We start from the raw sequence: 16,936 nt of genomic DNA on the forward strand, positions 1-16,936 counted from the left end.
CTGGACCACATTCGATCTGTTTCAATAGGGTACTTAACTGTTCTGAGCCTCAGTTTTCTCATCTGAAAAATGGGAATAATGGCAAAGACATTACAAGAAAAGAAAATTAGAGAGTAATATCCTGCATGAAAATAGACACAAAATAATTAACAAAATGTTAGAAAATCATATCCAGCAATACTAGGGTACTTCCAAAAGTTCATGGAAAAGTAGGATGAAAAGATACTGTGAATCTTTTCACGAACTTTTTGAAGTACTCTCATATATAAGAAACATGGTTTAGCCAAGGAATGCAAGATTCAAGTAATACTTGAAAACCAATCCATGTAATTCACCATATCAGCAAAACAAAGGAATAAAGCATATGATCATTTCAATAAATGCAGAAAAAAATATTCAGCAAAAATTCAACACCCATTGTCACAGATAAAAACTCTGAACAGGCTAAGAATAAAATGGGACCTCCTCAATTTGATGTGGGCCACCTATGAAAAACCTACAGCTAAAATCGGATTTAATGGTGAAATACAGAAACTTTCCCCTTCAGTTTGCAGATGAGGCAAGACTGTCTACTCTGACCACTTCTATTCAACATTTTACCAGAAATTACAGCCAATGCAATAAGGCAGGAAAATGAAACAAGAGGCACAAAATCTGGAAAATATGCCTGTCATTAAGGTATTGTCCTTCACCCCAAGCCCTCCTTCTACACTCAGCCTGGGCTGCTGGGGCTGAGACCCCACAAAGCCCGGGTTCTTCTCTGACCACTGGCTTCCTCTCAGACTCTGCCACTAGGGGGGTTAGAGGGAGCCAAGGTCAAGGTGACAGGAAAGGTCAAACAAATGCTCTAGATTAAAGGAGACTGGGAAGGACATGGTGACCAAATCCCTTGTGGGTCCTGGATTGCACTCTTGAGTGGGCAGTAGCATTACTGGGACAATTGACGAACACTAGACGTGTACCGTTGATTAGACGGCTGTATCATACCATTTGGGGATTGTGCTTTGAGACTGCCGGAGGGCGTCCGTGCTCCCAGGAAAGGCATGCTGACGTACCTAGGGCTCAACAGACACCATGGCTCTCAACTGCTGTCCTTTGGCTCTAAACAGTTTAGAGAGAGGGAGAGCAAGCATGATCAAGGAAATGGGACAAAATGCAAAAAATTAGTAAGTCAGGGTAAAGGGTATCCAGAATATTCGCTCTCTGTTCTTATGACTTTTCTTTAACTTTCATATTATTTCGGAATAAAGTACTGAGAAAAGTAAGAACAGTCAAGCTGGGAAAACCACCACTTCTTTCAAAGGGACGTGGCCACATGTTCAGAATCACAGCAAGCGGCCCCAACGCCAAGTGGAGGGAGCTGTTTTGCTGTCTGTGAACGTGCTGAGGTTGCACATTTTCGAAGCTGACCTTAGCTCCCTGGAGTTAGGAGTGCATTTTTCCCAATCAGATGTTCTTTCACAGAAAAAGAATCTTTGGTCTTTCACTTTTGGCCACCCTGCTAACAATGCTTTCCGGATGAGCATGTATGTGCCCACACAGGCCACACCACTCTTTCCTCCTTCAAAAACAGGGGTTGAAATCACTTGTTCATGAGCGCAGTCTCCAGTCCCCTCCCCGTGCCAGGCCTACACTGGGCACAGGGTATCGTGAGCAGGACAGTGAGCACTCTATCCCTGTGGCATCTCATCTGATCTCCTGTCAGACACGGAAGGAATGTTCAAGATCACCTGGTCCTAGGGTTTCCAGAACCTTCTACCCATTATGTGAACAACAGCACTGGTATAAGTGAGACCCAGTTTGTGAAGCATAGAAATGGATCTTACCAGAGACCCATGGACACTGAAGATACTTGTCAACACAGGGCATGCACAGCGTCAGGGGAACTAACCCAGGACTCAGTGCCTCTGGTTGATGCCAGGAAGTATCCAGTGGCACACGTGCTGCCCGGTGGCTGAGGCTCAGAGACCAAGAGGCGGCCTGTTGCCGGCAGTTGGCTGCTCACCTGGTCTAGCCAGCCTCACCTCAGCCCCTCCTCTCCTGGCTTTGCTTTGTGTATTGTGGACACTGGTGAGTTGCCTCCCATCAGCAGATCTGACTGATGATGGCTGGTAGCTGTCCAGGCTGCTCTGTGACAAGGGCCACATCACCCCCTGAGTAATGCAAAGAACCAGATTCACAGCCAATTCAAGGACTGAGACCTATACTAGGGTCAGAGCCAGGATCTGTGGATACAGCCATTCCCCAATCCATCAAATGTTCATTAGTGTCCGAGGGCTGCTGGCCACTGGGGCACAGCACTGGGGAGGGAGATGGGATCAACTCACCATGCGTAATTATTTAATTCCAGTTGCAGACAACAGTCAGGCTTAAATGGCACTTTCTAGGCACCACTTCCACAGGTGGCTGGCTATTAATGCACGTGATCCTCACCACTCCATGAATGGGCACAATCATTATCCGTAGTTGATGGAGAAGGAAACTGAGGCACGGGAGGCCACATAGCTAGGAAGTACTCAGCGGCTGGACTTGTAGCTGGGGAATCTGACCACTAAGCTCTAATCCACCAGGGCGTCTGGCTGCCCAGCAGGGCCACAGAGGAGCGCTGGGTCTAGGAGAGGGTGCACTGGGCTGCCAGGGACCTGGGGCACAGCCCAGGAGTGAGGAACTGAACAGGTGTAGAGCAAGGGTGGTGCGCACTGGCAGCAGGGGCTGCAGGTGCCAAGGCCTGAAGGAAATACCTTCCTGAACTCGGCTTCTAACACTGTGTCCAGTTCTCCCCAGGTGCAACCCCAGGAGCTCTGAGGGTGCTCCTGCCGCTCCCCCACACCCGCCAGCCAGAAAGCACAGTGCAGTAGAATAGACACCGTGACACTTGGGGTGGGTGCCTCGTGTGTGTGCGTGGCCACCAAGAGTGAGCTTGTCAGCTGCACTGCGAGCTTTAAGCACCTGGAGAGTAGGAGACGGACCTTCGCTAACCCTCACTCATCCCTCCACGTGTCCTTGAGGGCACCTTCTGGGTCATGCCCCAGGTGACGGGGGAACAGGACAAATGCCCGCAGGGATGGCTGGCTCAGGCCTAGGAATGAAGTGACCAGGGGCTGCTCAAGATGGAGTCGGGGAGGCCCCTCCAGGAGCTGGAGAGCAAGGAGCCGCCAGAGTGAGAGGACGGGTGGCACAGCCACAAGGTCCCTTTATCATGAAAGCAGTCCCCAGAGGACACGTATGAGCTTGACATGATTATAGAGTTTATTTTATAAGCTAACATCCACAGAATGTAAAGTAGTATTTGATGAAGAGAGCGATGAGGGGAGACAGGAGCTCACTGAAGCCCGGGTGGAGGAGGCCGGCACTTGCCCAGCGCCACCCAGCCGGGGGAAGGGCCATGCCTTTTCCAGGTGGCTCTCCGCCCGCTCTGCTGTCCGCGGCCATGAATGGGCAGACCAGGCCACTGTCCAGTAATCTACCACACAGTGGCCGACGAGGGGAGGGGGCTTCCAGGGAAGGGGTCTGTTGGCGAATTCACGGTTCTAAGGGGCTTCATGGTATTGACACGTGCCGCTCCCCACCCCCCTGACACAGGCCACCTGCCTTAGAGCTCCAGTCCCCAGCCCCCCAGATGGACATGTAGACATCTCAGAACAAGAGAGAAGTGACCAGGGAGAATCCATGGGCATAACAGACACCGGGAGGGATGGGGACAATCACACAAAATCACCCCTCCCGAAAAAAATCCTTCCCAAAACACAACGAGTTCAGGAGACCTTGTGTTAAGCAGGATAATGGTCCCCAGAGATGTCCAGTTCCTCGTCCCTGGAACCTGTGAACCTGTGACCTTACAAAGTAGATTCTGAGCAGGCAGATTGTCCTGGGTCATCCACGTTAATCCCCAGGGTCTGAGGGGAGAACGGGACATGGCAGCGAGCAGAGGATGTGGTCACCAGCCGGGGAACGCCGCAGCCTCCGGAGTGGGAAGAGGCAGGAACAGACTCTCCCCGGAGCCTCAGGAGGAGCCGGCGCTGCCCACACCTGGATGGCGGCCCGGCGGGTCCCTGCAGACTCGGGCCCCCAGAACCACGAGATAATAAATTTGTGTTGTTTTAAGCCACTAAGTTTGTGGTCATTTGTTAACAGCAGCCACAGGAAGTTCATACAAACATTGAAAGTAGATCATTTTATGGGAATTGAAAAGAAGCTACAAAGGGAAATGGTCACAAGCAAAATTTTTTAATTCAATAAAAATAACAGACTGATCGCTAAAATGTTAACATTTATGAATACGGAGCAGAAGTGGCTACAGCTCTATGAGCCTTGGCAGGGGCTGGGATTTCCACACTGGGGGCAGGTGCACGGGGCAGGGTCAGCTGTATGGGTCAGCACAAGCACAGGGTGGGCTTGGGGGAGGACTGGGTTCCCAGTGGGTCCCAGGGTGGGCAGGGGTGTGGGACCAAGGCAGGATCAGCCTCACTCTTGCTCAGGGGCTGGGCAAGACCCATCTTGGGTACCCTGCACTGGGGCCATAGAGGAGGCGTCGGCCATGGGGCAGAGAGGAAGGAGAAACAGAGGTGCTTGGTCAAGGAGGCGGGGGTGGGGTGGGGGGCCTTGGGAACATCCCGTGCTGCCCTGACCCCCACCCACCCCAAGAAGTGAGAGGTGGACAGATGCCTTCAGCAGCCCCCATGGCTACAGGACAGAGTCCAGCTCTTATTTCCCCATAAAATGAGCCCATGTGGGCGACCCTAGGGTGAGGCCCAGGACACACACAGAGCCGCCCTCCCACGCTGGAATCCCAAAATCAAGTCCCACTCACAGTCTTCCTGTGGAAAGTGCCCCTCCCCTCGAAACACCAGGGGAGATTTGTGTGTGCTCAGCAGCTGGCCCAGCCCAGCTCGCCTTCCAGCCCCACAGTCCCCTGTGCCAAGATGCCTCCCACTGAGCCTCCTGCTGGGGCCGATGCAGCAGGAGCTGGTGGTCCTAGGAGCCCTCGCCTCCCTCTGAGCTTGTTGGCCCCTCAGCGGCCCTGGTCACCCACACAGAATCCAGCCAGGAAGTCTGACTGCAGCCACATCTGAAGGGCAAAGGGACAGTGAGACTTTGGGGGTCTTGGTGGGAGGTAAGGCGGGTCCCCAAGCCAGCGTGACCTCGCTGGGACCCCTCCCGCAGGGCTCAGGTCACAGATACGAGTCCACCTCCTCCCTGGAGCCGTCCTGCCTGCCGAATCCCAACAGATTTTACTTGATGTGATCGGCGGCCCTGAGCTGCCATTTGACCCAGCCTCGCCTCTGAACTGCGGCTGACTTACCATGGGTTTGTCTCCCCACTGCTGCCCGGGGCCCCAGAGCAGGCTGGGTCTCTATCCCTCAGGAGCAGGGTGAGGGGCTGGGCGGCATCAGAGCCCACGCTGGGGGAAGCTCCCTGCCCCCTGCCCTGCTGAGGGACACGACCCCGCTGCTCCCAAGCAGGCAGCCCGTCCCCACCAAGGAGCATTTGGTCCCAGAGCTCTGCCCAGGCCCTCTCAGCCCTGTGAACTGAGAGCCAGGAAGGGGGCAGTGAGAACAGAAGCAGCCTCTGGCTTCGTGGAGCCATGTTAGTTAGAGATGGAGCCAGGGAGGGAGGGAGGGAGGGAGGTCCTTCTGCAGCAGGTGCTGCCTGTGTCCAGGCTGGCCCTCAGCTGGAAGTTGCAGTCATGGCTGAGGCTGCATGGGGCACCCCCAGGCAGGGGTTGACCTCAGTTCTCAGGACTGGCAGGGCCCAGGGGGTCTCCCTCCCTGGGGCCAAGGTGTTGAAGCAGAGGATGTGTCCGGAAGATGCCAGGCTCAGATGCTGTAGATCACAGTCCCTGGACACCGGCCTATGCTCTGGGCAGGTGGCAGGTCTGACCCAATAGGCCACCACTGGTCAGGCTGGAGGAGGTGTGAGATGACACACTGAGCAGAAGGTGAAGCCCGCAGGGTTTGAGGGTTGGGGAGGTGTCTGTGTGACATCCCTGCTGTGCGGGTTCCCAGATCCTGATAGCGTTTCTCAGGCAGACTGCAGAACACCCCAGCTCCTGGGCAGCGCACTCAGGGCAAGTGGCCCTGTTAGTGGTGGGAGGTGGCATTCGGTGGCCCTCAGGGCCCGGGCTACCCCTTAGGCCCCACCTGTGGCCAGCACTGGCCCCCATCACCCAGCCCAGTACCCACCTCCACCTCTTGTGGACAGTGCCTTCGGGTGGCATCAGGACTTTGGGGATAGAGGGGTGACAGTCATCAGGAAGTAGCCTTCGCAGGTCCATCTGTTGCTGGAAGTCTGAGGATGGCCCTGCAGGGTGGCCTGGCGGACCTGGGCTGTGGCTGGAGTGGGACGTCCTCAGGTGGTGGCCACTCGCTATGATGCTGGCTACAGAGTGGAGCTGCAGGTTTTCTTGATCAAACTTCTTTGAACTCCTTTCTCCCTGACAACCCTGATCCGATCTTGGGTGTTTAGAGAAGCCACTTCCTGGCCTCCTTTCAGCCACTCGGCACACACAGGGTTGGTATCACTTTTTAAAAAAACTCTGAGAAAGCCCCCAAAACGTTTTCTTTTCTTTGTGAAATCACCGTTGCGGTCCCCAGGCGGGGCAGGCAGGGACTGACTTGACACCAAAGATGTCTGACAGTGACAGCCCACTGTCCACAGATGTCCTGGCACCCACAGAGCCCGCAGACACCAACAGCCACTCTGTTACCACAGAGTGCCCAGTGCCGTGCAATAAAGGCCCAGACATGGCCCTGGCCATGCGGGGAGCGGGCACGCGGGATCCCAGCCTGAGCCGCACCTGCTGCAGTGTCCTCTCCTCCTGGGCTCCATGAAGACCGTCCCACCGCCAGGGCTGTGACTTGGGGCGACTGGTTTTGTTTGTGTTGTGAACGCTGGTGTGTTAGAAGAGCCTCACTAGTGCTCCTTCTTACAGGAGAACACGGGCTGGGAAAGCCTTCGCAGGCCTCCTCACGCCAGCGCAGCGGCCAGCCTCGGGCTCCTCACCGAGGGACAGGGACGCGTGTGGTGGTCGGGAGGGGCCCTGAGGACAAATACAAATATTTTCTCCTGTTGAAAATGAGGGAAGAAATCCCTCCCTTCTCTTTCAGAATTCCTTTCTGTGTCCTTTCCAAGCCTATGCCAACCTTTCTAGTGGCTGAGGCAGCCTCTGTTCAGTCTCCCAGTCCAGGAGTGTTTCCTTCAGGGCCTGGGAGTCCCTGGGGAAGACAATGCCCGTCCCCCAGTGTCCTGGAGGAGCTGAGCTAACCCGGGAACCTGCAAAAGCGACCTGAGGTGTTGCCAGGGTCACATCCACTCGGTCAGCCATACAGAGGAGTGAGATTCTGAGGAGAGAGGAGTGAGATTCCTTTCCATGTCGCCATGCCTCTGGAGAGCGCCCTGATGCACACCTGCTCTAGTTTAATGTTTACTCAATAATAAAATCATGCTTTCTCTCCCACCTTTCTGGTGAGGTTTTCTGGGTTGGGAAGAGATTTTGCTGTGGATTATGTTTCCCCAGCTGAGCCCTAGTGGGAGGTGGCAGTGGGGAGGAGAGCGGATCCAGGTGCCCCTCCTGGGGCCCAGGTAACCCTCATTCCAGCCTGGCTACTGCTTCTGTCCTGACACTTTCTGGAAACTTGTGAGCAGCACTGTGGGCTCCCAGGTGTCTGTGTCCCTTGGCCAGGAACCGTCTCCACCCCAGGAAGGGGTGTCTCCTTCATCAGAGCCGGTGATGGTGTTGGCTGGATTTGTTCCTGGCAGTCAAGGCCACAACGAGTGTCAGGGTCCCCAGGTCCTCACTCTGCAGCACACGCTCTGCAAGACTGGACCTCACCATTGTCCCATCTGGCCTGCTTGGTGCACACACCACAGCCAGGGACAGACCCCGGGACCCAGACTTTGCCCTGTGCTTCTTATTAAGGACATGTACTTTTCCTTTTCTGTCAGATGCTCTCTCCATGGCATGCAGTGGGCTAGCAATTTGGCCCAGCTGTTCCCACTGTGCGACGGACAGTCCAGGCAACCTGGATGCCTGGTCACCCCACAGAGCTCCACGTGACATGCCCAGCTGCCTATCAGCCTCATGTCCTCAGCCTATGACCCAACCCAGGCACCCCGGCCCTGCCTGGACATGCCCCAGACTCTCCCCCCAGGACCCTGTCAAGGGTGTAGGCCCTGGGGACCCCTTACTTCCTCGGGCCTCTGCTCAGATTCCCGAGACCCACACGACAGTCACGGAGAAGTGTTTTGTGTGGCAGAAGAACAGAGAAGCATCTCCAGAGGCAGCAGCCATTGCAGCCTGGCCTTGGGAGCAAGAACTGTGTGTGACAGGCTTCACACACACTCCAAAGACACGTGCACACACACTCACAATGCACCCACACATGTGCACACACATACAGGCACGGTGCACACACATGTGCACACATGATCACATGTCAGTGCACATAAACATTCATGCACACATGTGCCCACATGTGCATGCATACAATACACTCACAATGTACATATGTGCCCCACACACTCACACAATGCACACACATGTGCACACATGCACACGCTCACAACACACACACATGCCCACACATGCACATGTACACATATACATTCATGGTGTACATACATGCCCCCACACGCACACATGTCTACACACCTGCACACAAGCACATGCGTGCACACACATGCTCACAATGCACACACAAATGTGCCCACACATGGTCACACGTGCACATGCACACACACACACTCACAATGCACATACGTGCCCATACACACATGTGCACACACACATTCACACACAGGCTTGCACATATACTCACAATGCATGCACACACGTGCCCACGCATGCTCACACACGTGCACACACACATTATCTGGAATGAGTGGCTGGGACAGAGGTGGGGAGGGAGACGGCATGGAAGGAGGAACTCCACTGTGCTCAGCTGGAAGTGACTGCTGAGAGCAGAAGCCCCCAGAGATTTTGCAGATGTCTGGGGTGGGCATAGGATTCCCACAGAACTGGATGTGACCAGCCTGGTTCTCGGTCTCCGAGGCCAGGAAGGCAGGCCATCTCGGCCCTATCCCCACTGTCTGGGGAGCAGAAAGGGTCTGAGCCGCGTCCCTCCCCCACCCCTGGGCCTGAGTGTGTTCCCAGGCCCCCATGACCCGCCTCTGAGCTGGAGGGCCACCAATGGCATCTGACCTTCCCTTTCCAACCTCCAGTAACTCTGGCCAGGGACTTCCATGTTCCCCAGCACAAGGCTCCACCTCTGGCCCCAGGAGGACCAGCAGCACCCAGGGAGGCCAGAATGGGGGAGCAAGTCAGACTTCTGCTCCTATGGTTGTTCCTTGTGAGCTTTTCCCACAATGTGCTGAAAACACATCTGGGGTCCACGTTGACTTCTGATGAGTCCTCGACCCGAGGGAGCCCCTTAACCAGTGGGGAGGAGGTCGTCGGCCAGGGCCAGCCCCTCCTCCGCACATAGGACCAAGCTTCTCCCACCTTGGCCAGCGCTGACTCTCATGCCCCCAACACTGCAGGCCTTGCATCCCAAAGGGGGCCAATTCAGAAGGCGGGCCATCCTCGGGCCCATGCCTGTCCCCTCGCTGAGCCGTGTTGGCTCTGAGGCTCTGGGATGAGCAATCTGTGGTCTCCTCCATCGCCAGTGACCCATTCCCTGGGCTTTTCTTATTGAGCCAAGTCACAGGTACAAGCTGGCATGGAGCTCTGGTGCCTTACGTGAAGGGTAAACCCTGTGTCATAGAGAGACACGAGCTAAAGGAAAGCAGAAGTCACTTCAAGTTGACAGAGGAACGTCATGTTCCCAGAGCTTCTCGGGCTCTGAACTCTAAGAGTCCCATGAAAACTCCCTAAAGGCCATTTAAGATCAAAGGAATTGAAAAAGTGGCCTCCTCTCCGCGTCCCTACCTTGTCCATCACAGATGCTGCACATCAAAGGCTGTGTGGGATGAGATGCGACGCCAGCTGCGAGCTGGAGCCTGTACCAGAGTGGAGACCCCGAGAGGAGAGGAACCCAGAATCCATCCCCGAGAGCGCGTTAACGCAGGAGAGAGCCGGCGTTCATCCAGGAGCGGCCAGGTCACCCTGACTGGGCTGGACGGGAAGAGGGAGGGGGATGTCATCCGCTTCGCTCCAGCCGGGATCCGGCCTCCATGGGAAGGTGGGCGCAGGCGACAACAGTGGCCAGGCTCGTGGGAAAACTCTTCACAGTCCTGTTATCCTGCTCTTCTGTGAACTCAGAGAGTGCCCTGGAAGGGACATAACCAGGGTGACTGTGTCATTGGTGTGATATTCATGCCAGCTCTTCTACCCAGGCACTGTCATCTGTCACCCTTTCTCATGAGATCTGTGATTGCTGCCTCCTGTTTTACAAGAGTAAGAGCCGATCATGACTGAGAACAGAGCAGGACATGCCAGCCCATCTGCCCCTGTGCCTCACACTGGTGAGTATCAGTCAGTGCTGGCTCCCCACGGCCCCTGGGGGACAGGTCACTGCCAAAACTGACCCCATCTTCACTGTGCCTCCTGAAGAGCATGACAGGGTGTCGACTTCTTCACCCCCTTTCTAAGCACCCTGGCTCTCTTAGGCAGCTCCAGCCCAAATCCCAAACTATTCCAGCTGAGCCTTTGCATCCTCCAGCCCCTCGGTGGCCTTCCCAGTGAGGGCCCCTTCCCCACTCCCTCCAGGGCCCCTCCCATCTTCTCTCTGCAGAAGATCTGGGGCCTGGGGATTGATTGCTCCTGATTCATTGTTAATGGAATGTGGTTGGGTAATTTTGTCAGCCCGTCTCCCTACGAGGCACCACGGACACTGCAAATGTCATGGGCTCTGCACATAACGGGAAGAAAGCGCGAGTCGGGCCATTCCGACTCTGGCTGGCCTCCGCCCACTGCCCAGGCTCCAGCCCCCAACTTCCTTGGGTGTAAGTGAGCAGAGCTGTTGTGTCTGTTTACCCCATCGGAGCTCAGATGGCCTGGGTGAGTCACATTCCGGCCACTTCCTTCTAGATACATTTACCAAATATCCACAGTTTCACTCCTAGCAGCCCAAAATTTTCCATCTGTTCAGAGCATACAGTTAAAAGTGCATCCAAAGGGAAAGGAACTTATGAGTCAGCAGAATCCCCGAGAGTTACTCACCGACAGGAAATCTATCCGGCCATGACGTTTCTGGCTCTTCCTGCTTGTCTTAATTTACTCGGCAAACACCTGCCAAGCGCCTACTATGTGTCCAGGACTGTGTGGAGGGGCACATACAGACGACCAGAGACACGGCGGCCACTCTCAGGAGCTCTCGGTCCAGTGAGGGAGGGAGCTGGACAGTCACAGCCCAAGCCAAGCTGTGGCCGGACCAGGGCTGGGCCAGGGCTGGGTCTAGGATGTGCTCCCACTCGGGGCCGACCCGCACCTGCAAGACCCAGAGCGAGGGAGGGCACCCTCATGAGACATTTCTTTGGCTGCTTTTGCTCGGTGGCATGCTTGTGAGAGGCGGCCACAGTGTTGCGTGTAGCGGGGGTTCATTTCCTGTGTAGTGTTCCACTCTGTGGAATTCCACAGCCATTCCGCCCTTGGCGGCCACTCGAGCAGTGTCCGATTCAGGGTATTATGGATAATGCTGCTGCAAATGGCCTTGTACATGCCTTTGCGTGAACATGAGGAAATACTTCCGTAGGACACGTACTAGGGAGCGGAACTGCTGGGTCACAGGTATGACAATGTTAAATTTTTGTGGACGGTGACCGAGAGTTCTCCAAAGTGGTTGTGACAATCTACCATTCACCAGCACTGTGCGGGAACGCCAGCTTCTCATGTCCTTGCCAGCACGTGGGGCTGCTGATCTTTTTAATCCTGGCTTTCTGGTGGGGCGATGTCTCACAACTTCATTTGCATTTCCCTGATGATTAATGAGCTCGAGCCCCTTCCCCTAGGTTTTCTGTACTGTGATGTGGCTGTTCAATCTATGCCCAAGTGTCTGCTGGTTGTTCACTTCATTCTTACAGATTTGTAAGAGTTCTTTATACATCCTCTATACAGATCCTTAGCTAATTCTATGAAATATGTACGGTAACACCTCTCATCCTATGACTTAATTTTTCACTCTCTTACTGGTGTCTTTGATAGCAGAAGTTCTTAATTTTCATGCAGTCTTCATGGTATACACTTTCTCTGGTCTAAGACAGGATCATATATTTCCTTATGTCATATTCTAAAATCTGTATTGTTTTACCTTTTGCCTTCAGAGCAATGATCTGTCTGTACTTGATACTTTAGAATGATGGAAGGTGGAGATCAGGATTCATTCCTCCCACCCCCCAAGTAGACACCGATCAACGCAGCGCCGTTCATTGAGACAGCTCTCCCCTCCTGCGCGGCAGCCGCTCGCGTGGTGAGCAGCCGCTCCCAGGTCTGCATCGCTGCTCAGCTTTCTCTGATCAGGGTGTGATCGACATGTGTTTGAGTCCCTTTTCTTTCAAACTTTCTGTCTTTTTATTTCTGCTATTTTTAGAGGTATCCTCTATAAGCATCCCCTATAAGCAGAATGTTTTCTTTTTTAAAATACAGTCTGATGATCTTTAGGTGTTTTGTTCATTTAACCACTTTCTTTTTCTTTTTCTTTCTTCTTTTCTTTCTCTTTCTTTCTTTCTTTCTTTCTTTCTTTCTTTCTTTCTTTCTTTCTTTCTTTCTTTCTTTCTTTCTTTAATTTCCAGTTTCATGGAAACCTATTGCAGTGTTGCTAATTTCCAGTCTTAGAAAAATGTAATGCAGAATCCAAAGAGAAATCTGCATCACGAGATAGAAAACATGACTCTAAATTGCATGCTAAAGCAAGAAAAATTATACCTGTCAAATAAAATTGTGCACTTACACACGTGTGGACACACATACACACACACATATACACACACACCCCAATTACACAACTGAGGAATTGCTATATTCCTGGCAGGGACTGCCAGTGTGCATCTTTTTGAATAATGTTCATTGCTCCTATTCAGGTCACTATCTATAATTCAGACTTATTCAAAAATCTTTCTTTCTTTTCTGGCTCATACACAATGGAACCTCAGACCTTGCTGTTATCAGCATCATGCTCTGACAAACTAGCTAACCAGCCAGCCTGCCTGGTGTAATTTCTAGTCTGTCCGGGGTTCCAGCTATCATCTTACAGTTGGGTCCTATTTTTCTATCTGTTTTATGTTCTTTTTCCTCTCCTTTATTATCCCCTTTTCCCCCCTCTATTAGCTTGTCTGTTGTACTTTCTTTTATTGTTCTATGGGTGGTTATCTTCAGAAATTACAATAGGTATCTCTGACTTTTAAGAGTCTAACAGAAGTTAACATTTTATCTCTTCCCAGACAACGCCAGGAACTTTGAACTCTTTAATTCCATTTATTCCCGTGGTAGATATAGAAGGACTCCCCCAAAGATGTCCTCGTTCTAATCCCTAGAACCCGTGAATATGTTATGTTACATAGAAAAGAGACTTTGCAGATGTAATTAGGGTTACAGACTCAAGATACAGAAGTTATCCTGGATTGTCCAGGTTGCACAGACTCGGCACTGGAGCCCTAAGAGTGGCTTGAACTGGAGAGATTTGCAGCCATGTGGGGCTGGTCTGGAGATGGAGGGGACACTGAGGAGAGTGGGCAGCCCCAGATGATACCAGGAAAGGAAATGGAGACCTTGGCCCAACCACACCTGCAGGGGCCTGAATTCTGCCGACAATTGGAATGATGTTGGAAGCAGATCCTTCCCCGGGCCCCCAGAGAGGAGCCCAGCCGGCCGGTGCCTCTACTGTGGCCATGAGAGACCGCAGGCAGCAGACCCAGTCAAGCCCACCAGCTTCTGACCTAAGGAAAGCACAAGCTCGGAGTCTGCGTTGCCTCGGGCTGCTGTTACGCAGCCGTGGAAAACAAGTGCCTTCCCTCCTCCCGTCTCTGCTCCTGTGGCTGTGAATTTTAGTTCACGTATGTTTTAAACCCACAGGATGTTACTCCTAACATTTGCAGTCAGCACGCGTGAGCCTCCCACACCTGTCCCCGTGCGCCACTGCTCCCCGGCTTCCTGTGCTGCTGTGCCTGACTGTTGTCCTCACAACGACTCACTTTGGATTTCTTCTAGAGCCAGTCTGTTGGAAACGAACTCTTTCTAATTTTGTTTGTCTGAAAATAACGATATTTTGCCTTCATTTTGGCAGTGTACTTTTTCTGAATACAAGATACTTGGTGACTGAGCAATAATGTAAATAACAACATTATTGACTTACAGTGCAAAGAATAAAATAAATACCCATGAGTGCACACTGATTTAAATAATGATTGAACATACAAATAATTAAGGAGAAGGGCAACTCTTGAGTGTCGTAAAATTCCAACTAATAAATGTAAAAGGAATGAAGGAAATAGAAAAACCATCATTACAACACTGCAGTAATAATCACTGCAGTCAAGATCCACTGACAAATGCTAAAATTAGTGGACAAAACTTTAACGAAAGCAGGATATTTGCATAGCTCAAAATGTTAATCACTGTGGCTGTTTTCTCATGAGTCTACAAATTCATTTATCATCTTCCTGGAGATAGAGCTTAATTTCCTCTCTTTGAGTGGACTGGACTTAGTGGCTCTCTTGCCATGAATAGAGTAAGGAAAGGGGAAGATAGTGACTTTATGCTGGAGAAACTGGGCAGCCTCCCCTTATACAAGTGATGAAGGTTGACATCTCCATTAATAAGTCACGATGACATCCTGTGCCCCTGATACGGTGTGGTAAAAAGGGCACTTACCTCTGTGTTCTTTCCAAAAGTCCATAGCCCCACTTGTAATCATGAGCAACGTCAGACAGATCCCAGTTGGGGTCATTCTACAAAGCCCCTGGCCAGTACTTTTCAGGAGTGTCACAGTCATGAAAGACAAGGGAAGACTGAGGGACTGTCCCAGATTTGAGGAGACTAAGGAGATTTGACCACAAACGCAACATGGGATTCTGGAACAGAAAAGGACATTAGTGATGAACTGGTGAATTCCGGTGGCATCTGTTGCTTAGTTGACAGTGCCGTACCAATAAGTTCTTAGTTTTCATCATTGTGTCATGGTTATATAGCTACTTAGTAAAGGGTATATGAGGATTTGGACTATTTTTATAACTCTTGTGTAGAAAGTCTAAAATTTTCTCAAAATAAAAAGTTAAATTAATTAACTAAAACCTCAAAAAGTCCTTGGTTGAAATTTATTTTCTTTTGACACTTTTTAAAGATCTAGTCCCATTGTCTCTAACTTTCATTGTTTCCTTGGGAAAGTTAGCTGTAAGTCTTGTTTTCCTTGGGAAGAAGTTGCCTGTTTTCCTGCTTTAAGATGTCCTCCTGGTCTTCAGTCCTGGCATCTGGTTGCAATGTGTGTGGTGCATAGTTTTTGCATTTGCCTCGCTCTTGTCCGGGCTCGCTCACACACCAGGGCTGCGTGGCTGGTGACTCAGCCCTGCACGCACTCCCCCTTTCTCCATCAGAACAGCATGGGCCTGGTCTGACAGTGGTGGCAGAGGTGCCAGAGGGAACGAGTCCAGCTGCATGGTCTTGCTCCTCAAGCCTGGGCTTGTGGTACATTTGCTGACACCTCTTTGGCTAAGAGAGTCACATGGAGGGTCCAGCATCAGAGCATGAGGAAGCCCAGGTCACATGGCAAAAGCAGGATCTGAGAGGGGAGGGGATCCATCATTCAGTGCACACACCTGGCCCACAGCCAGAGGACGGCAGGCTGGGGTGTCAGAGAGCACGTGGATCATTAATGCTCATCCAGACTGACTGGGTGTGGGAGCTGCTCAGAGCAGCTTTATCCTCATGGTACCCCATGAGGTAAGTGTTATTAAACACCCCATTTTAGAGAGAGGTTAAGTCACTTGCCCACAGAACATGCCAGTTTGGAACAGAGCCAGGAGCTGCCCCAACAGTCCGGCTCCAGAGCTGCTCCCATGGCCACCACATTCTGCTGGGCATGTAGCAGATGGGCACTCCTGCCCCAGGGACTCCTCCAAGGTCACATGCCCAAGCCACCAACTGAAAAGCACCATCCCCCCCATCCCAGTCCAGGGTTGACACCTCATCACCCCTACTTCCAGGATCCTTTTCCAAACTCAAACTCTGACAGTAACATGCAGAAACTCCAGGTGGCCTCTATGTACAGGAGCCACCCCCTAGATTGTGTGCTCTTGGCCTGAAGGCCAGGGTCAGCGGGGCCTGAGAAAGGACAGGCTCCTCTGACCCTTCCAGATCTGTGTCCATTGCCCCCACCCAACATGGACCAGTCCTGGGGCAGAGCCCTTGGAATGGGGTCGGCTGTGGACTCTCCGCACAGAAGTTCCTCTCGAAGGGTGAGGACCTTGAGGAGGGGCTGGTGCCCTCAGGAGCAAAAGTCAGAGAAGTCTACTGCGATCCAGGGAGGGTGGGCCAGCCACAGCCAGGGCTACGGAGCCTGGGGAGCCTGGACTCCTCTGGGACGGGGACATCTGTCAGGCCTGATTCCCGCCCCTCTGGAAGAGTGCCCAGCCCAAGGTGGGGTCCCCAGCTCTGTCGTGAATGAGCTTAGGTGGGAATGGGGACTGGATTGGGCAGCTTTGGGGAGAAATTGAGGAACCAGCAGGGGCAGCCCCGCTGGCTCAAGGGCAGGGCCTCTCCCCACCCTCAGCCAGGGAGGAGCCCAGAGCACACACAGGGACCACCGTGGAGCTCTGGTCACTGCCCAGAGCAGAGGGAATCCCTGGAGGTAGGCACCATCCAGAGGGACCTGCACAGCCCACACCAGGAGCTTCACTGGAGGTAACAGAGACAAAGACCCAGATGGGAGTCTGTCCTCCCCGCCCCTGCCCCACTCCCTGCTTCTTCCCTCCCACCTCCCTTCCCCACCCCCACCACCCCTCCTGCCCA

The sequence above is a fragment of the Galeopterus variegatus genome, unplaced genomic scaffold, assembly GCF_000696425.1.
Source record: "Galeopterus variegatus unplaced genomic scaffold, G_variegatus-3.0.2 Scaffold2751, whole genome shotgun sequence".
Lineage (NCBI taxonomy): Eukaryota > Metazoa > Chordata > Mammalia > Dermoptera > Cynocephalidae > Galeopterus > Galeopterus variegatus.